The sequence below is a fragment of the Tachyglossus aculeatus genome, chromosome 1 (genome assembly GCF_015852505.1).
Source record: "Tachyglossus aculeatus isolate mTacAcu1 chromosome 1, mTacAcu1.pri, whole genome shotgun sequence".
Lineage (NCBI taxonomy): Eukaryota > Metazoa > Chordata > Mammalia > Monotremata > Tachyglossidae > Tachyglossus > Tachyglossus aculeatus.
Genome location: NC_052066.1, coordinates 72,394,914 through 72,402,612, shown reverse-complemented (window position 1 = coordinate 72,402,612; position 7,699 = coordinate 72,394,914). Strand labels below are relative to the sequence as shown.

General features: G+C 44.2%; 1 non-coding gene across 1 annotated transcript; it reads right to left on the bottom strand.

Moving 5' to 3' along the window:
• Window positions 1–543: 543 nt before the first annotated feature.
• Window positions 544–683, bottom strand: LOC119937739. The gene has a single exon (XR_005454194.1). It is a non-coding gene; the product is annotated as a small nucleolar RNA SNORA7 (small nucleolar RNA).
• Window positions 684–7,699: the final 7,016 nt, after the last annotated feature.

The window sequence follows — 7,699 nt, the reverse complement described above, 5'->3', positions numbered from 1 at the left end:
TCATTACTATAGACTTTTAAAGTGAACAGTCACCTCACCCTCAACCCCACAGCACTTATACATATCTACAAATGATATACAAATATATTATTATAAATTATTTACGCATATGAATGTCTGTCTCCCCCTCTAAGCGTGTCTCCCCCTCTAAGCGTGTACTAAGCGCTTGGGAAGTACAAGTTGGCAACATATAGAGACAGTCCCTACCCAACAGTGGGCTCACAGTCTAGAAGGGGGAGAATAATGTTTGTTAAGTGCTTACTCTGTGCCAATCAATCAATCGAAAGTATTTATTGAGCCCTTTTTGTGGGCAGAACACTGTACTAAGCACTTGTCTTATGCTGTTAAGTCATCTCCGACCCTTGGACTCTTCTGTCCCAGAATTCCCCACCTCCATCCGCAATCATTCTGGTCGTGTATCTGTAGAGTTTTCTTGGTAAAAATACAGAAGTGGTTTACCACTGCCTTCTTCCACGCAGTAAACTTGAGTCTCCACCCTCGACTCTCTCCCACGCAGCTGCCGCTCAGCCCGGGTGAGTTTTGACTTGTAGCAGATTACTTTCCACTCGCTAGCCACTGCCCAAGCTAGGAATGGAATGGGTATGCTTCTGTTTGGCTCTCTCCCTCCCGTAGTCGAGACTGGTGGAATATTGGAAATTCTCCAGGTGCAATCCTGAGAGGGGTGTTATGTGCTTGGGAGAGTACAATATAACAGAGTTGATAATAATAATAATAATGATGGCATTTGTTAAGCACTTACTATGTGGAAAGCACTGTTCAAAGCGCTGGGGGGGATACAAGGTGATCAGGTTGTCTCATGTGAGGCTCATAGTCTTCATTCATTCATTCATTCAATCATATTTATTGAGCGCTTACTGTGTGCAGAGCACTGTACTTAGCACTTGGGAAGTACAAGTTGGCAACAGCATCATCATCATCAATCGTATTTATTGAGCGCTTACTGTGTGCAGAGCACTGTACTAAGCGCTTGGGAAGTACAAGTTGGCAACATATAGAGACGGTCCCTACCCAACAGCGGGCTCACAGTCTAGAAGGGGGAGATAGAGAGCAAAGCAAAACATATTAACAAAATAAAATAAATAGAATATGTACAAGTAAAATAAATAGAGTAATAAATACGTACAAACATATATACATATATACAGGTGCTGTGGGGAAGGGAAGGAGTTAAAGTGGAAGGATGGAAGGGGGAGACGGGGAGAGGAAGAAGGGGGCTCAATCTGGGAAGGCTTCCTGGAGGAGGTGACCTTCTGGACGAGAGTCTTAATCCCCATTTTACAGATGAGGGAACTGAGGCACAGAGAAGTTAAATGACTTGCCCAAAGTCACACAGCTGACAAGTGGCAGAAATTGGATTAGAACTAATGACCTCTGGCTCCCAAGCCAGGGCTCTTTCAATCAGTCAATCAATCAATCAGTCATATTTATTGAGAACTTACTGTGTGCAGAGCACTGTACTAAGCACTTGGGAAGTACAAGTTGGCAACATATAGAGACAGTCCCTACCCAACAGTGGGCTCACAGTCAAGAAGGGGGAGACAGAATAATGCTGCTTTTCTAGACATGTTCCCTGTCCATAACTAGCTTACAGTCTAGAAAGGGTATCTATGTGTCAAGCACTGTACTGAGCGCTGGGGTAGATACAAGGTAATTAGGTTGCAGATAGGGCTCACTGTCTAAGTAGGAGGGAGAACGGGTATCGCAATTAATAATAATAATAATAATTGTGGTATTTGTTAAGCAATCATTATGTGCCAGACACCATACTAAGCCCTGGGATGAATACAAGCAAATTGGACTGGATACAGTCCCTGTCCAACATGAGGCTCACAGTCTTAATCCCCATTTTATAGATGAGAGAATTGAGGCACAGAGAAGTGAAGTGACTTGACTGAGTTTTCACAGCAAGAAAGTGGCATAGCTGGGATTAGAATCCAGGTCCTTCCGACTTCTAGGCCCACGGTCTATCCACTAAGCCAAACTGCTTCTCTTCCCACAAAGTCATTAAGAAGTGAAGTGGCTTTCCCAAGGTCACACAGCAGGCAGGCGACAGAGCTGGGATTAAGTCCCAGGTCCTCAGATTCCCAGGCCTGTGCTCTTTCCTCGCTTAATCTAGGTCAATTTCTGCATTTACTTTTATGTGGAGATAAGCTCTTTCAAATAATACAAAAATGAATGATGATGATGATGGCATTTGTTAAGCACTTACTATGTGCAAAGCACTGTTCTAAGCACTGGGGTGGTTACAATGTGATCAGGTTGTCCCATGTGGGGCTCACAGTCTTAATCTCCATTTTACAGATGAGGGAACTGAGGCCCAGAGGAGTTAAGTGACTTGCCCAAAGTCACACAGCTGACAACTGGCAGAGCTGGGATTTGAACCTGTGACCTCTGACTCCAAAGCCCATGTTCTTTCTAATGAGCCACGCTACTTCTCTGAAAAAAACCACTGATCGATTGACTGATTGACTGATAATATGCTAAAAGCTGGGAAGACAGTTTAGCTTCCTCATTCATTCATTCAATCGTATTTATTGAGCGCTTACTGTGTGCAGAGCACTGTACTAAGCGCTTGGGAAGTACAAGTTGGCAACATATAGAGACGGTCCCTACCCAACAGTGGGCTCACAGTCTAGAAGGGGGAGACAGAGAACAAAACATATTAACAAAATAAAATGCATAGAATAAATATGTACAAATAAAATAAATAAATAAATAGAGTAATAAATACGTACAAACATATGTACATATAACCTCAATGCCCAATGGAAGGATATTATTAGCCCAATTCCTAGACTGCCATCTCAATGGCCTAATTAACAGTAAGCTCCTTGTGGGCAGGGATCTTGCCTACCAACTCTGTTGTACTGCACTTTCCCAAGCGCTCAGTACAGTGTTCTGCACCCAAGAAGTACTCAATAAATACGGCTGATGGACTGTTTGACATCAGAGGAGGAATACTATATGCTCTCAAACTGGCATTGCTCAAATAAATTGGTGAGACTAATTTTCCCCTGGACATATTTCAGCTATAAACAAGGTTCCAAAACTATATTCACTGGTCACTTGTCTGTCAAATTAAGTTTTTCAGGTTTTGCCAGTATATGTAGGACCCTTGAGCTCCCCCTCGCTCCCCAGTCTATCACACTGACAGGAGCACTTGAGAAAGACTTGGCTTTGTAATGGAGCACCTAGATGAGGCAGAGCACTGTATCGATTAATGGTATTTATTGTGTGCTTACTGTGTGCAGGCACCGTACTAAGTGGTTGGGAGAGTACAGTATGAAGAATTGACTACTCGCTGTATCTCGATCTCATAATAATAATAATAATAATGATGGCATTTATTAAGCACTTACTATGTGCAAAGCACTGTTCTAAACGCTGGTCTCATCTATCTTGTCACCAACCCCTTGTCCATCTCCTCCCTCTGTCCTGGAACTCCCTCCCTCTTCGGGAGTGGTCTAGTAAGACCACTGACAAACCTGCATTTTCCGCACCTTCCAAGCCCTATCAAAATCCCATCTCCTCCAAGAGGCCTTCTCTGACTAAGCCCTCATTTCCCCTACTCCTTTTCCCTTCTGTGTTCATTCATTCCTTCATTCGATCGTATTTATTGAGCGCTTACTGTGTGCAGAGCACTGTACTAAGCGCTTGGGAAGTACAAGTTGGCAACATATAGAGACAGTCCCTACCCAACAGTGGGCTCGCAGTCTAGAAGAGGGAGACAGAGAACAAAACCAAACGTACTAACAAAATAAAATAGAATAGATATGTACAAGCAAAATAAATAAATAGAGTAATAAATATGAACAAACATATATATATCTATACAGGTATATATTCAATATATTCAATATTCATTCAGTATGTACTGAATGACTGCATTTTCCCTAAAGGCTTAGCATAACCGACTCCATTATAGGCAGGGCTTTCGAGCGCTTAGAACAGTGCTTTGCACATAGTAAGCGCTTCATAAATGCCATCATTATTGTTATTATTAACAGCAGGATATGTGAGGAATAGGCTCCGGCCTCACGGAAGATTCTGTAATCGAGGAGGGCTAACATTAATCAAAACGGCTATGCCCTGTCTGAGACGACCCCATACAGTGTGGGCGATGTCTCCTGCTAACATCTCCTGGTAATCAATCAATCAATCAATCAATTGTATTTATTGAGCACTTACTGTGTGCAGAGCACTGTACTAAGCACTTGGGAAGTACAAGTTGGCAACATATAGAGACAGAGAACAAAACAATACATATTAACAAGATGAAATAAATAGAATAAATACGTACAAATAAAATACATAAATAGGCTGTGCTGCCTAAGCACTTTGATCTGTACTTTTTAAGCACCTGATATTCATCCCATTTGGGCCCCTGCAGCACTTGCGTACTTCTTCACCGTACGAATTGTAAATCCGTCACGGTATCTGTCTCTCCTTCCAAACTGTAAGCTCCTTAGAGGAATGGAACAAATCTACTCTCCCAAGGATTCGTACAGTGCTCTTGCACAGGGCTCTCAAGAAATACTATGGATGGATTAACGGATGACCATCAATCAATCGTATTTATTGAGCGCTTACTGTGTGCAGAGCACTGTACTAAGCGCTTAACCATCACCATGCCCCAGCACACAGCCATGTTTTTCTGACACAGCCTTGTGTTCTATGTGGATAGATAGCATTGTCGTAAGAATGTAAGACTGAGCCCCCTCCTTCCTCTCCCCCTCCTCCCCCTCTCCATCCCCCGCCGCCTTACCTCCTTCCCCTCGCCACAACACCTGTATATATGTACATATGTTTGTATGTATTTATTACTCTATTTATTTATTTATTTTACTTGTACATATCTATTCTATTTATTTTATTTTGTCACTATGTTTGGTTTTGTTCTCTGTCTCCCCCTTCTAGACTGTGAGCCCGCTGTTGTGTAGGGACTGTCTCTATATGTTGCCAACGTGGACTTCCCAAGCGCTTAGTACAGTGCTCTGCACACAGTAAGCGCTCAATAAATATGAATGAATGAATGAATATGTTGCCAACTTGGACTTCCCAAGCGCTTAGTACAGTGCTCTGCACACAGTAAGCGCTCAATAAATACGACTGAATGAATGTTCCCTAATTCCTTAACAGGGAATCAGGCCCAGAGAAATGAAGTGACTTGCCCAAAGTCACACCGCAGACAAGTGGTGGAGCGGGGATTAGAACCCATGACCTTCTGACAGCTAGACCCGTGCTCTATCCACTCCGCCATGCTGCTTCCCCTTAAATGCTCCTACTTAAATGCTCTCTCCTTCCACAACCCCGCTGCTCAGACATGGCAGGACTAGAGAAGCAGCGTGGCTCAGTGGGAAAGAGCATGGGCTTTGGAGTCAGAGGTCATGGGTTCAAATCCCGGCTCTGCCAATTAGCTGTGTGACTTTGGGCAAGTCACTTAACTTCTCTGGGCCTCAGTTACCTCATCTGTAAAATAGGGATGAAGACTGTGAGCCCCACGTGGGACAACCTCATCACCTTGTATCCCCCCAGCGCTTAGAACAGTGCTTTGCACATAGGAAGCGCTTAATAAATGCCATTATTATTATTATTATTATTACATGTCCTTTCCAGAACATGTAGTAAAAACTCATTTTATGGAAGAACTGAGTACATGAAGAGGAAAGTTGCAATACGTATCCACGGTCTAGAGGATAGAGCACAGTCCTGGGAGTCAGAAGGTCGTGGGTTCTAATCCCAGCTCTGCCACTTGTCCTCTGTGTGACCTTGGGTAAGTCACTTCACTTCTCTGGGCCTCAGTTCCCTCATCTGTAAAATGGGATTTAGACTGTGAGCCCTGTGAGGGACAGGGATTGTGTCCAACCCAGTTATCTTGTATCTACTCCAGTGCTAAGAAGAGTGCTTGGCACATAGTAAGTGCTTAATAAATACCACCATAATAATAATAATTATTACTATATGGAAAAGCATAAAAGAAACATTACAGGCTGGGACATTCCTAGGGTGTGGAGGGCCAGGGTGTAGATGGAGTTGGCGGGACGGTTGGGGGGAGACTCATGAGTCACGTGTGTAGGAGGAGCAACAGGTTTGCTCCACTAGCGTGTCGTGTCGTGTCTGAGCAGAGGGGTTGTGATAGGAGAGAGCATTTAAGTAAGAGGATTTAAGGGGAAGCAGCATGGTGGAGTGGATAGAGCATGGGCCTAAGTGTCAGAAGTTCATGGGTTTTAATCCCTGCTCCGCGGCAAGTCATCATCATCATCATCATCAATCGTATTTATTGAGCGCTTACTATGTGCAGAGCACTGTACTAAGTGCTTGGGAAGTATAAATTGGCAACATATAGAGACAGTCCCTACCCAACATTGGGCTCACAGTCTGAAAGGGGGAGACAGAGAACAAAACCAAACATACTAACAAAATAAAATAAATAGAATAGATATGTACAAGTAAAATAAATAAATAGAGTAATAAATATGTACAAACATATATACATATAAACAGGTGCTGTGGGGAAGGGAAGGAGGTAAGACGGGGGGGATGGAGAGGGGGACGAGGGGGACAGGAAGGATGGGGCTCAGCCTGGGAAGGCCTCCTGGAGGAGGTGAGCTCTCAGCAGGGCCTTGAAGGGAGGAAGAGAGCTAGCTTGGCGGATGGGCAGACGGAGGGCATTCCAGGCCCGGGTGATGACGTGGGCCGGGGGTCGATGGCGGGACAGGCGAGAACGAGGTACGGTGAGGAGATTAGTGGCAGAGGAGCGGAGGGTGTGGGCTGGGCTGGAGAAGGAGAGGAGGGAGGTGAGGTAGGAGGGGGCGAGGTGATGGACAGCCTTGAAGCCCAGGGTGAGGAGTTTCTGCCAGATGCGCGGATTGATTGGTAGGCACTTTATTTCTCTGGGCCTCACTTATCTCATCTGTAATTAATTAAAAAAAATAATAATAATTATTATTATCTCCCTGAACCGTCACTTGGCACAAGTCTCCTTCCTCCTCTAAGCCTCCAATGGTTGCCGGTCATGGGTTCAAATCCCGGCTCTGCCAATTGTCAGCTATGTGACTTTGGGCAAGTCACTTAACTTCTCCGGGCCTCAGTTCCCTCATCTGTAAAATGGGGATTAAGACTGTGAGCCCCCCCGTGGGGCAACCTGATCACCTTGTAACCTCCCCAGCGCTTGGAACAGTGCTTTGCACATAGTAAGTGCTTAATAAATGCCATCATTATTATTATCTGCAAAATGGGAATTTGAGATTGTGAACCACCCATGAGACAGGGACTGTGTCCAATCCGATTTGCTTGTATCCATCCCAGTACTTAGTTCAGTACCTGGCTCTCAAATACCATTATTATTATTATTACTCTGTTATTATTATTATTAGGAGGCCAAATGGAGGAGAGGTAGTACCACGGTGGATTTCTCCCCATGGGATGACTGCCAATGACAAAGAAAACTGTAAACCCCCAAATTGAGATTGTATTTGGACATTTTCTGCAAGCCTATGTGTGCCTACCCTGAAAAGAGTAGAGAAGCAGCACGATCTAGGGGATAAAGCACAGGCCTGGGAATCAAAAGGACCTTGGTTCTGATCCCAGCTCCACCATTTATCTGCTGTGTGCAAGTCACTTCACTTCTCTGAATCTCAGTTATCTCATCTGTAAAATTGGGATTAAGCCTGAGCCC